Source organism: Triticum urartu, chromosome 5, assembly GCF_003073215.2.
Source record: "Triticum urartu cultivar G1812 chromosome 5, Tu2.1, whole genome shotgun sequence".
Taxonomy (NCBI): domain Eukaryota; kingdom Viridiplantae; phylum Streptophyta; class Magnoliopsida; order Poales; family Poaceae; genus Triticum; species Triticum urartu.
Window position 1 is genome coordinate 658,520,321 of NC_053026.1, and position 14,467 is coordinate 658,534,787.

Here is a 14,467-nt window from a genome sequence, read left to right on the forward strand (position 1 = left end):
GAGACATAGAGATTTGCAAGATACATACGGATCTGAATGTTGCAGACCCGTTGACTAAGCCTCTTCCACGAGCAAAACATGATCAGCACCAAGACTCCATGGGTGTTAGAATCATTACAGTGTAATCTAGATTATTGACTCTAGTGCAAGTGGGAGACTGAAGGAAATATGCCCTAGAGGCAATAATAAAGTTATTATTTATTTCCTTATAATCATGATAAATGTTTATTATTCATGCTAGAATTGTATTAACCGGAAACATAATACATGTGTGAATACATAGACAAACAAAGTGTCAGTAGTATGCCTCTACTTGACTAGCTCGTTAATCAAAGATGGTTATGTTTCCTGACCATGAACAATGAGTTGTTATTTGATTAACGAGGTCACATCATTAGTTGAATGATCTGATTGACATGACCCATTCCATTAGCTTAGCACCCGATCGTTTAGTATGTTGCTATTGCTTTCTTCATGACTTATACATGTTCCTATGACTATGAGATTATGCAACTCCTGTTTTCCGGAGGAACACTTTGGGTGCTACCAAACGTCACAACGTAACTGGGTGATTATAAAGGAGCATTACAGGTGTCTCCAAAGGTAGATGTTGGGTTGGCGTATTTCGAGATTAGGATTTGTCACTCCGATTGTCGGAGAGGTATCTCTGGGCCCTCTCGGTAATACACATCACATAAGCCTTGCAAGCATTACAACTAATATGTTAGTTGTGAGATGATGTATTACGGAACGAGTAAAGAGACTTGCCGGTAACGAGATTGAACTAGGTATTGGATACCGACGATCGAATCTCGGGCAAGTAACATACCGATGACAAAGGGAACAACGTATGTTGTTATGCGGTCTGACCGATAAAGATCTTCGTAGAATATGTAGGAGCCAATATGGGCATCCAGGTCCCGCTATTGGTTATTGACCGGAGACGTGTCTCGGTCATGTCTACATTGTTCTTGAACCCATAGGGTCCGCACGCTTAAGGTTACGATGACAGTTATATTATGAGTTTATGCATTTTGATGTACCGAAGGTTGTTCGGAGTCTCGGATGTGATCACGGACATGACGAGGAGTCTCGAAATGGTTGAGACGTAAAGATTGATATATTGGAAGCCTATGTTTGGATATCGGAAGTGTTCCGGGTGAAATCGGGATTTTACCGGAATACCGGGAGGGTTACCGGAACCCTCCGGGAACCATATGGGCCTTCATGGGCCTTAGTGGAAAGGAGAAAGGGGCAGCCCAAGGTGGCTGCGCACCTTCCCTCTCCCCTAGTCCTATTAGGACTAGGAGAAGGTGGCTGGCCCCCCTCTCTCTCTCCCCCTTTGGGAATCCTAATTGGAATAGGATTGGGGGGGAGTCCTACTCCCGGAAGGAGTAGGACTCCTCCTGCGCCCTCCTCCTGGCCGGCGCCCCTCTCCCCCCTTGGCTCCTTTATATACTGAGGCAGAGGCACCCCAGAAACACACAAGTTGATCCACGTGATCTATTCCTTAGCCGTGTGTGGTGCCCCCTGCCACCATATTCCTCGATAATACTGTAGCGGAGTTTAGGCGAAGCCCTGCTGCTGTAGTTCATCAAGATCGTCACCACGCCGTCGTGCTGACGGAACTCTTCCCCGACACTTTGCTGGATTGGAGTCCGGGGATCGTCATCGAGCTGAACGTGTGCTCAAACTCGGAGGTGCCGTAGTTTCGGTGCTTGATCGGTTGGATCGTGAAGACGTACGACTACTTCCTCTACGTCGTGTCATCGCTTCCGCAGTCGGTCTGCGTTGGGTACGTAGACAGCACTCTCCCCTCTCGTTGCTATGCATCACATGATCTTGCGTGTGCGTAGGAAATTTTTTGAAATTACTACGAAACCCAACATGACGCCCTTTCAAATTTGAATTGGGATGGATGCATAGGCATGTATTTGTAGACATGATCAAGAATATTTGGGAGAGGCCGGCTATTGGTCGTACACCTATTCAGAGATGGAACTTTAAGATAAGGGCCATGAGGCAACACCTCTCTGGATGGGCAAAACATACCAACGGGATTTATAAAAAAGAAAAACAACGGCTCTCTACCATTATTGATGACCTCGACAAAATTGCAGAGACGCGCATCTTATCTCAACAAGAGATTGAATTAAAAATCGATCTAATGAGAAGATTGCCCATCTTCTGCGAGAAGAGGAGATCAAATACAACCAGAGATCCAAAGCCGATTTCATTTTGATGGGTGATAGTAATACAAGATACTTCCAATTGGTCGCTAATGGGCGGCATAGGAAGAAATGTATTTATAGTCTCCAACAAGATGAGGGGCGGATCGAAGGTCAAGGGGAGCTCAAAGAGTATATCACCGACTACTACAAATCTCTATTCGGAGCGTCGACTGAAGGGAATTTCACCCTTGACGAGACCCAAACAGATGACATTCCAGAAGTCACGACAGAAGAAAACGATATCCTGACGGCACCATTCTCGGAAGAGGAGGTGAGAGCTGCAATGTTGCAAATGGAACATAACAAAGCTCCAGGCCCAGATGGTTTCCCCGCAGAATTCTATCAGAATTTCTGGGATATCATCAAGGCTGACCTTATGGAGTTGTTCAATTGTCTTCTTGCCGACCGACTTGAGCTATTTAGGCTTAATTTTGGCGAGATTGTCTTGTTGCCAAAGATTAAGGAGGCTTAACGGATCCAGCAGTTCAGACCCATATACCTCCTTAATGTTAGTTTCAAGATTTTCATCAAAGTGGCTACGAATCGGCTTAACTCGGGAGCTGACCATGTTGTCCGACCATATCAAATGGCTTTCATGCAAGGAAGGAATATACTTGATGGTGTAGTAATCCTGCATGAGACCGTCCACGAGATGCATCGGAAAAACCTAAGTGGAGTAGTATTCAAAATTGACTTTGAAAAGGCCTATGACAAGGTCAAATGGTTTTCCTACAACATGCCCTAAGGATGAAAGGTTTGTGTGAAAAATGGTGCCAGTGGATCCAAAATTTTGTAACTTGAGGTAGCGTGGCCATCAAAGTCAATGATGATGTAGGTCATTACTTCCAGACAAAAAAAGGACTACGGCAGGGTGACACCATGTCCCCAATGTTATTTAACATTGTGGCTGACATGTTGGCTATTCTGATTGAGCGCGCCAAGTAGGACGGGCAAATTGCTGGGGTAGTGCCACACCTTGTGGATGGTGGCCTCTCTATTATGCAATATGCTGACGAGACAATATTTTTTATGGAACATGACCTGGACAAGGCTCGAAACATGAAACTCCTGTTGTCAGCGTTTGAGTAAATATCAGGTCTTAAAATTAACTTCCATAAATGTGAAGTGTTCTGCTTTGGAGAAGCCGTCGAGGTAGCGGCCGATTACGCGGACCTATTTGGTTGCACACTTGGCCAATTCCCGATAAAATATCTAAGAATACCGATTCATTATCGACGTCTCACCATTGCGAAGTGGAAGCATGTAGAGGAGCGGCTAGAGAAATGGTTGAGCAGTTGGAAAGGAAAGTTTCTCTCAGTTGGAGGACGGTTGGTTTTGATAAACTCTGTCCTCACAAATATGGTTCTCTATATGCTTTCTTTCTTCCAACTCCCAAAAGGGGTCTTGCAAAGATTGGACTATTTTAGGTCCAGATTCTTTTGGCAAGGAGATGGTGAAAAGAAAAAATACCGGCTGACCAAATGGAGCATGGTTTGTAGGCCGAAAGACCAAGGTGGCCTTGGAATTCATGACCCGCAGGTCAAGAATGAGGCCCTACTTAGTAAATGGTTGTTCAAACTTCTTATTGATGAGGATGGTGTTTGGCAAACCATGCTACGCAACAAGTATCTAGGCCAAAAGGCGGTGTCTCAGGCATATTGGAAACCTGGCGACTCACACTTTTGGGCTGGCCTAATGGCAGCAAAGAAACAAATCTTTCGCTTTGGGTCTTTCGCGATAAAGGATGGGTCGGAGATTCGTTTCTGGGAAGACATCTGGCTAGGCAATGCCAGTCTCCAAAAACAATATCCAGCCTTGTACGACATTGCTCGCGGTAAGAACAATACTATTGCGCATGTGCTCAGTTCATCCCCGCCGAATATTTCGTTCAGGCGGGATTTGGTTGGCGTCCGACTTATATCATGGCATAATCTCTTATCCTGACTGGATCTGATTAAACTGACGCAAGGCCATGATGTGTTTGGCTGGAACCTTACTACATCGGGGTCTTTCACGGTATACTATATGTATCGTGCGCTCACGCATTCTGAGGTATTGGAGAGCAATAACAAGAAAATCTAGAAGGCAAAGATTCCACTAAAAGTTAAAATATTCATGTGGTATCTTCGTAGAGGTGTTGTGCTAACCAAAGACAACCTTGCACGATGCAACTGGCCAGGAAGTAAGAAGTGTTGTTTTTGTACTCATAACGAGACAATCAAACACCTCTTTTTTCAATGCAATTTTGCGCGTTCTACGTGGTCAGTCATCGAAATAGCGTCAAATTTGTATCCGCCCATAAGTGTTGCCAATATTTTTGGTCATTGGTTGGACGGTATTTCAAATAGGTTCAAAACGCTAATAAGGGTGGGAGCGTACGCCTTACTATGGTCGCTTTGGCTATGTAGAAACGATTTAGTTTTTAATGATAAAAATGCTTCTCCTCTGCAGGTTATTTCCCGTTGTACGCACTCACTTCATATGTGGTCTATACTATAACGTGCGGAGTACCAACCGCTATTCAAGGCGGTGTGTACGCGATTGGAGCAGGTGGCTATGGAGGTTTTTACCCAACATGGGTGTCAGCATAATCTCCGCATCGGTCCACCAACCGTTTCGACATAGGCATAGTGTCGGTCTATATGACTTTACTGTTGCCGAATTGTCATATTTTTCTTGTGAGATTTTTTATGTTTGGTTGTGTGCATTCTAATTATGCAGAGGTCGGTGATACTCTAAATAATTTGTATCGCTTGATGCTACATTTTAAGATAATAAAAGCACCCTTTATCGAAAAAATGTATTTTCTGTGCGTATTAACATGTTGCAGCACATACCCTTATATAAGCCAGGACAGGTAACTTGCCTCCTTCCCTTCGCCCCATGATGAAACTGAATTCATGATCTCGCAACCAACAGAGCACAAGAGTCTCTACTCCTAATGGACGACTTGGTGAATAGTCTGCATGGTTTTTTTTCGCTGGTTTTTTTTCGTCATCCTCCCACCTCCGTTTTATTTTCGTCATCCTCCCACCACTTTCGTCTTGGTTTTTTCATCCCCTCTCCCACCACCCTATCTGTTTATTTTTTCACTATTTCCTTCTAAACAAACACTTTCCTACCGTACAAAAAGACACAGATCTAACTTTATTAAATTACCCAAATCAAACGATCCATCTCATCAATGCAATTTGCTTTAGGAAACATATAATGGATGTGAAGGAAACAAATAATAGACTATCCAAATCAATCGATCCATTCCATCAATGCAATTTGATTTAGGAAACATATAATAAATTTTAAGGAAACAAATAACAGACTTTAAAGAAAAATCCAATTAACTAATCTCTACTCTTAAAGGCCCCTCGATTGATTTTTGTCCCTCGCTTCCTTTCCCAGCACTGATACAATGGAAGGAATTATAATCAAACGATCCATCTCATCAATGCAATTTGCTTTAGGAAACATATAATGGATGTGAAGGAAACAAATAATAGACTATCCAAATCAATCGATCCATCCCATCAATGCAATTTGATTTAGAAAACATATAATAAATTTTAAGAAAACAAATAACAGACTTTAAAGAAAAATCCAATTAACTAATCTCTACTCTTAAAGGCCCCTCGATTGATTTTTGTCCCTCGCTTCCTTTCCCAGCACTGATACAATGGAAGGAATTATAATCCACCTATTTGTTCTCCTATATATCCGTGCAGGCAACACAACATAAACCGGTGAAAAAAACACTCACCGTGCACGTCCCCCTGCCTGCAATCCCGAGACGCCGCCATCGCTCCAGGCTCCAGCCTCCGCCGTCCTACATCTTGCCCCTCTCCAACCTCAGAGACCTCCGCCACCGCCGCCATCTCGGAACCCCAGTTCAAGGCAGGACTCAGGGAGGGTGTGGTTGTGGACGACGCTGCCGCCGTCGCAGAACCCTAGGGCAGGGCGTGGTCGCGTTCCGGGCAGCACAAGCGGCCGTGCGTCTCCCCCGTCAGGCTGTCCTCGGTAGGAACTCGGGACCTCCTCCTGACCGAGCCAAGGCCCTCCGAGGTCCAAGTCGCTGTGCGGCGTGCACAGTAATCTCCCCGGCCTATTCTCTCTTCACGTCAATGCTCCTGTGCTCCGACCCTCCCCGACCCCTCCCAGCAAGCAGCAGAGTCTCTCGGGTTCGAGCTCCACCGGGCCGCCAGCGGGGTAATGCAACGGGGCAACGCACGTCCATGTTTGTTCCTATCCAAATATTACACAGTCGCATAATTCTTCCCTAACTTGCAGATGCTATCCAGGCCACATTATCCTTCCCTGACATGCAGATGCTATCTAAGCATTTGTGTTCTAACAGAAATAAATAACTTTTTTCATTAAATCAATAAGAGAAGCACAAAGTCTAGGTCCCTGTCTCGGTGGCAGATGGAAGGAGGAGAAGGATTGATATGTATGAGAATATTAATATTGAACTCTTAAAGTTAATGTGGCCCCGTTGCAACGCACGGGTGTTCTTCTAGTAGCGCTAAAGCTTCACGGTTCATATTTAGTCCATATCTTCTATACCTACTAATAAAGCGAGGTGCGTTTGTCCAATTTTTTCATCCATTCACCGCTCAAAAGATTTTTTGCCTATCCGATGTGGTACTAAACTTTGTGTTTCTATCCAGAATTCTACAACTGGGCCGCGCGCGCTCCTGCCCAACAAAGCCAGCCTAGTAATTATCCTTCACATGCAGTGGGAAAGACCTTATTCGTAACACAGGACAATAAATAGTTGAATCTACGCACAGGTCGCCCATGACAGGGCCGGTCCATTTTTGTTTTTTCAATGTTTTGTTTATGTTGCGTTTTTCTGTTCCTTTCCCTTTCGTTATTCTTTTTCATTTTTCCTTCTTTATTTTTATTTTTCCATGAACTAAGAATTTTACAAAAACTATTCAGAATTTTAATTTGTGTTCAAATATTCGAAAAATGTTCATAATTACGTATTTTGATTTCTATTTTGAAAAAAAAATGGAACTTTAAAAAATCTCGTTTAGAATTTTTCTTAACACTTAAAAATGTTCATGATTTGTTTTTAAGAAAATTGTGTTTTTCAAATTGTTTGAGATTTTTTTATAAAAATTAAATTTTATAAATTGTTTCACATTCAAAGTATATTCTTGTTTTAGTGAAATATTCACAAATACAAAATGATATTTATGTCAAAGAATTTTTTGTTTCTAATTTTTTTCTAAATGTTCCCCTTTAAAAAAAACAAAGATATTTTTGTTTTTATAAAATGTTGATGTTTTCGAAATAGTTTTTTTGAATTTAACAAAATATTCCTTTTCCTAATTGTATTCATGTTTTTCCGAAAAATATACACAATTTCCAAAAAATATGCTCGCATATTTGAAAACCGATCGGGGTTTCAAAAAATTTAACATTTCCAAGAATATTCGGCACTTCATATTTCTTTGAATGTTCAACAAGAATCAAATAAAATTTCGAATATGACGCTAGAGTATTTTCTTAAATATATGCGATGTCCATTGGTTAGCAGTGCACGTCTGTCCTGTGCTGGTTAGCTATAAATTAAAGAAATTGTGGGCATGTGCCAATAAAAAAGAATATCTTGTTTGCCTCTAATTAGAAGAAAAAAAGTGAGCATGTGAGTGCTAAAATAATCAAAGAGAATAAAACTGTCATAAAGAAGGAACATTCATTTTTATACCGGCGTGCGAGAGAGTGGTTGAAGCAACTGTGTCCCAAACATCGCCGTGCATCCACCAAATGAGGAGGCATGCAGAATCTCGAGGTGGAGGCAGACCAGGAGGAAAAATGGCACGAGTTAGATGCTCGCCGCCACCCCGACCAACCCCATCACTATCAAGATTACGCGGGCCAAACATGTCCACCAAGAAGACCACAACTCCTTGCTCTGTCACCTACCATTGTGAAGACCACTTTTGGTGGACACATCAATTATCTTTCCCGTTGCTTGTCGAAAAATAATAATATCTCTCCCGTTGCAACGCACAGGCATATGTGCTAGTCTACATCTTAAAATGTTCATGTCAGCGATTTAGCTTAATCCTGAAAAGAATTAATCATACAAAAGTGAGCCAAGAATGAGCCTTTGGGCTCCCTGCTTGTGTATTTGACAAGGCAATTTCCTGAATGTGCTTCCCTGTAGCCTCATGTTTTAATCGTATCATAGCTTATTGAGCTTCATCGTCCCGAAACTTCTTGAAGTGTTCCTCAAACAGTACATGGTCATGGTTCAAGAATATTTTGAGAACATTAAGGCTCTAGCTTTGAACTGCCTGATTGCAGTGACCTTCTGTATTTCTTTCTAATGCAGGAAGGATTATGGGCAGTAACACCTTGCTTTTTTGTTGTTTCACATAAACATAGCTCTCTCTGCCACCTGCAAAACGAAAATAGTAGATGCGAAGCATACCTTATGTATTGAATAAGATGCGTCCTGGAATCTGTGTTGTCAGTGGTCTTCTCCACATGGGAGGCGCCCTCGTGGTCCTTCGCATGAATCGACGCCACCGCGTCTTCATCCTGATCGACGACACCAATGCGATGCCTCCAGTTTGGTTGGAAATAATGGATTAGAGCATGATGAAGATTAACTGCAAAGCAAGAACACACATGTGTTGTCCAGCAAGATTATGACAAGATTTCAGGCGATTTTTTTCCCAAGCAAGGTCAAGCCCGACCTGTTTATACAAACAGGCAAGGTTGTAGCCATTTTGTGCATGCTGATGCTTTTGATTGTTCTACATCTGAAAAGAACATACATAATGCATCACTCATGCACGCAAAATAGTTAAAGTAATAGTATTTGGCAGCAACAAATAAGATCAATTCGATATACTCTCACAATGAAACAAGAGAAATAATTTCTTTCAGTCATCAGTAGGTAAGAAGAAGACGTTGCAGGCGCTTGGTTGACTTATTCTTTTATTTTGCTATTTTTTGCACAAATAAAATTCGATTTACCAAATATAAATTTAATTTTCCTACCCATGTGAGTTTGGGGGAAGTTTTTTCTCTTAGTGCTGCAAGTCAGACCTAAATTCTCATTTATTTATGTATATGGACTGCAATTTTAATTAAGTAAGAACCTGCTGCCAGTGCATGCAGGAAGGTGCTCTTAGTTTACTGGTATTTCCACCTGCATTATTTTCCTCTCAAATTTACTTGGTAATAATCTATTTTAAATTTCGGTTGGAAGCTCAATAATGCAAAAAGTAGGAGTAATTTAGGAATGATAGCAAATTTATTTTTAGGGGACTAAGTTTATTTTTATTGAGCTGTGTGGAATCAAAGCAAAAAAGAAAAGGAGTTGATCAGTAAAGACATGTAGGCCGCGCTTGGAATCAGTGTAATCAAATATATACAGACGTATTTATTTTACACGTGTAACTTACCGGCCACTAGCACATTTCCAGTCGGAAACAAAACGATGGACTAAAACGGTAATCCAAACAAGGCCGTAGGATATTTGAAATTCTGCAAAATGCTCAATATAAATATATGTACATGTGAGAACATTTGCTCACTAAATTTGTGGTAATAATACCATATGTCATGATATGTTGAAATTCTTTACATTTGTGGTAATAATACCATACTAGATTCTGGAGCCATTGGCTGCCCACCGGCCCTGACGTGGAGGACACACTAGACTGGATGCTCACGCAGCTAGGCCTCGACAAGGAGGCCAGCCTCAGACTATTGTGTGCTCCCGTAGGCCGAATCACGAGGTCTGCATGCTCGCGTCAATGCATACCGGCGTGTTCCCATAGGTTGAATTGTTGGGTAGAGGAGGAGGTCAGGGGCAACATTAGGAAGAGTAGGAGGTCGGAGGCAACATTAGGTTCCCAACAGTTCTTGTAGGCCACACACAAACCAAGGCTACCACAACTTGCCATCGTGTGGCGGCGATGGATGGTTGGGGTTAATGACAGAGCCGAGGAAGATCCTTAATGGCGCTAGCGTTGTTAGTTGTCACGTTGCTAAAACACACATGATCATATTTATCTTTCTTTAATGACTAGCAGGACGCTCCTCCATAATCTGCCTGCAGATGCTTGTTGCTTCAAGTGCCTTTCTCCTCACCATTTCATCGCTAGCTGCAAGAACCCAGTTCGTTGCCATCACTGCCGCCAAGCCAAGCTGGACACATAGCTAATAAGGACCCCGCTCCCCGCTGCTCAAGCTGCCGGCCAAGGCACGGCTTGGACCCCTGTCGACAACTGCACCACTGCCCGTCCATATGCGCCTCTCCTTCCCGTACCTAGGGGAGAAGGTTTAGATACTGGACCGCTTCTGGCAACAATACAGTACCAGCCCATTGGAACCCCCTCACCCATTCAGCAGTTCATGGGCCTGGTTGGAGAGCCTATCTCGCCTGGACTACTTAGGGGCCCAACTTTCAAGCCCATCGTGACTCCACCGCACAAAGGTCATCTCTCACGCTGGCGAAGAAACTGGTCAGCCGCTGCCTCGTGGTTGCGCCCGATTCTGACCCCGCCGACCTGCTAGCGCGCTACACGAGGTATTCACGCTCTCACCGATGATTACACGGCAGCCAAGATTGGCGCCAAACACAGACACACTCACAGATTTACACAGGAGAAGAGAGGGGAATGTCAGGGGTCTCAATTCGGTTGCTAGAAGAGCTGCTGTTCGTGCGGTTGTTAGGCATAATGCTGTCAGTATGATTTGCTTGCAATAAACGAAGATGTCAACCTTTGATTCGAGTCTGGTCTCTGAAATCACTGGCTTTGCTTTCTCCCCCTCTGAAGGTGCTAGTGGAGGTTTGCTTGTTGCATGGACGGATGACTTGTTTGTTAGCTCCACCCAGTGCTCTAAATCCTTCATCTCTGCTAAATGTACAAATGTTGCAACTGGGGTCTCTTGGCATCTCATTAACGTGTATGGTCCTCAGGCTCATGTGGACAAGATAGCATTCCTTGCTGAACTGCAATTGATGTGCTTGTTATTTTGGGTGATTTTAATTTGATTGCTTCTGCTGCTGATAAGAACAATTAATAGCAACATCCATAGGGGATTGCTCAATGCCTTTAGAAACTTCATTAATGTGCTTGAGCTAAAGGATATGTATCTTCATGGTTGGAGTAATGAGCAGTTCAATACTACTTTGGTAAAATCGGACAGGGTTCTTTACAATCAGCAATGGAACTCTGCTTTCCCCAGTGCTATACTACAAGGTCTATCCTCTGCTGCCTCGGACCACTACACTTTGCTACTCACTTGCAATTCTGACATGAAGCCCCAGAGACGTTTCAGGTTTCAGAATGTTTGGACCAAGCTTGATGGTTTTCCGGAGACTGTTAATTCTGCTTGGGATAATGCGGTGACATCCACTGACCCCTTTCAAAACTTGCACAACAAGCTCACCCTTACTGCTAAGAAGCTCAATTCATGGTCCTCCTCTATCTTCTCGGATATAAAGCTCAGAACGCTCATTATTAACGAGATAATATACCAGTTGGATGTTGCTAGAGATTCCAGAACCCTCTCCTGGGAAGAGCACACTTTCAGGGGAAAGTTGAATATGATGCTACTTGGGCAGATGTATTTGGAGGCAGAAATCTAGGTATTTAGGGTTAAGAGAAGGCGATTGCAGCACCCAGTTTTTTCGCATGAAAGCAACATCTAGAAGGAGGAAGAATATTATCCCTAGTCTGTGCGTTGATGGTGTTGACATTGCTGATCAGACTAAGGAGGAATGTATCTGGTCTCATTTCAACAGTCTGCTTGGTACCTACCAACCGAGATCTGCTGCCTTGAACTTCAATGCTCTAGGTTTTCAGCCTTGCGACCTTTCTCACCTGGACAACAACTTTACTGAGAAGGAAATAAAGACCCAGAAAAAGCTCCCGGGCCTGATGGATTTACTGGGCACTTCTTTCGAAGTTGCTGGGACACCGTGAAGCCGGATCTATTGGCCGCTTTCTCCCACTTCCAGAACCTCAACTAGCAAAAATTGTTCCTTCTTAATAGTGCCATCATCACTCTATTGCCCAAGCATGCTGGTGCTAGCAGACCACAAGACTTTAGGCCTATAAGCCTTATACATTTCTTTGCCAAGCTCGTTGCCAAGATTCTTGCGACTAGGTTGCAACCTCAGATGGATAAGCTTGTTTCCCAATGCCAAAATGCTTTCATAAAGGGTCGAAGCATCCATGACAACTTCGTGTATGTGCAATCCATGGCAAAGGTGCTCAGACAAAAAAAATTCCATCAATTATGTTCAAGTTGGATCTGGCCAAGGCTTTTGATTCTGTGTCTTGGGAGTTCCTTCTCAGCCTACTGGAATTTAGAGGGTTTGGGCCGAAGTGGAGGGAGTGGATTTCCGCTCTTTTCCTTACCTCCTCCACCAAGGTCTTGGTTAATTCGGCGCTTACCGATCAGATTCTGCATCGCAAGGGACTTAGACAAGGGGACCCCGGCCGTATCCCCCCTTCTTTTTGTCTGGGTGGTTGATTGTCTTGGTAGATTGATGAATACATCACAAGGGCTTGGTACACAGACTATTAGACACCGGGCTTCCATTTATGCCGATGATGTGATTATCTTCAGCAAACCACTACTCTCTGAGATTAATGCCGTCTCTCAAATTCTGAAGCTCTTTGGCAATGCCACTGGTCTGAAGACTAATATGGTCAAGAGCAAAATCATTCCCATCCAGTGCGAGCACATCGACCTCTCAGACATTCAGACTGCACTGGGATGTCAGCTTGGTAGTTTCCCTTGTACTTACCTTGGGATGCCACTGTCTGATAGGAGGCTCAAATGGCAAGATCTGCAGCTTCTCATTGAAAAAATTATGAAGAAAATCGCTGGGTGGAAGGCTCGATGGATTTCTACTCCTGGGCGTGTCACTCTTGTAAGATTCGTGCTCTCCGCCATGCCCATCTTCCAGTTGCTGGCAGTGGAACAACCCAAATGGGTTTTCAAGCAGATTGATAAATTGTGAAGGTCTTTCTTATGGGCTGGTTCAGACTCGGTCAGTGGAGGCAAATGTTTAGTGAGGTGGTCTCTGGTTTGCTCTCCCCTGGAACTTGGTGGTCTGGGAATTCATGACTTATACAGACAAAGCAAGGCTTTGAAGGTGAGATGGCTTTGGCAGAATGCTTCCTGTCCTGACAAACCTTGGCATGGGCTACCCCTACCTATCGACAAGGAGATCAAGAATCTTTTCTGTGCATCTACGTCCTGGGAGATCTGGCATATCTTTTTGGCATGATCACTGGCTTGATGGGATCTCCCCTTCCTTGGCTTACCCCAAACTTTTCAAACATAGTAAAAGGAGGAACATCACTCTTTCTCAGGGTATAAACAACAGATTTTGGGTCACCTTGATTAAGCCAAACCCATGCGTTGAAGTGATTGCTGAGTATTTGGACTTTTGGCATCGTGCTGACCAGGTGGTGCTCTCCCAAGCCGATGACAAAATCATTTGGAAATGGACCTCCAACAAGATTTACTCTGCTAATTCTGCATACCATTGCCAGTTCATTGGCCGGATGTACACCCCTCTCTCACAACTTATTTGGAAGATCAAGATACCACAAAAGGTGAAGTTCTTTGTGTGGCTCACCATTCAAGGTAAATGCCTAACTGCAGATAACCTCGCAAAAAGAAATTGGCCACACAACCCTGTGTGTCCACTGTGCTGCATCGGTTTGGAGTCTGCTATTCACCTTTTTGGAACTTGCCCGTTCACTGCTGCTGTATGGGGTTTCTTTCTGACCAAATTCAGATATCGATTTGACCTCCGACCAAGCTATGATACTAACTCTTTGATCCAATGGTGGCTTCACACTCTGGACAATATTCCTTTGCATAGACAGAAAGAATTCTCATCTCTTTGCATGATCATATGGTGGCAGGTTTGGAAAGAGAGAAATAACAGAATTTTCAATGGCAAAGACACCGACTTCATGGGAACATGTAACGTGATAACTGACGAGTTGCACACTCGGTTTCGGGCTGGTGTCAAAGGCGTACAGTGGCTGGCACAGTAGCCTAGTTTTTCTTTTTCCTTTTTTTCTCTTTTCTACACATGTAAAGTTCCTGGTTGAGGGCGCCAACAACTCTGGTACACCTTGCCCTCATGTATTTTCCGGATGGATTATTCCTCTTAATGAATGAAAAGCAGCATCTAGCTGTATTTCATCAAAAAAATGATAGTGTATCTCCCGTTGCAACGC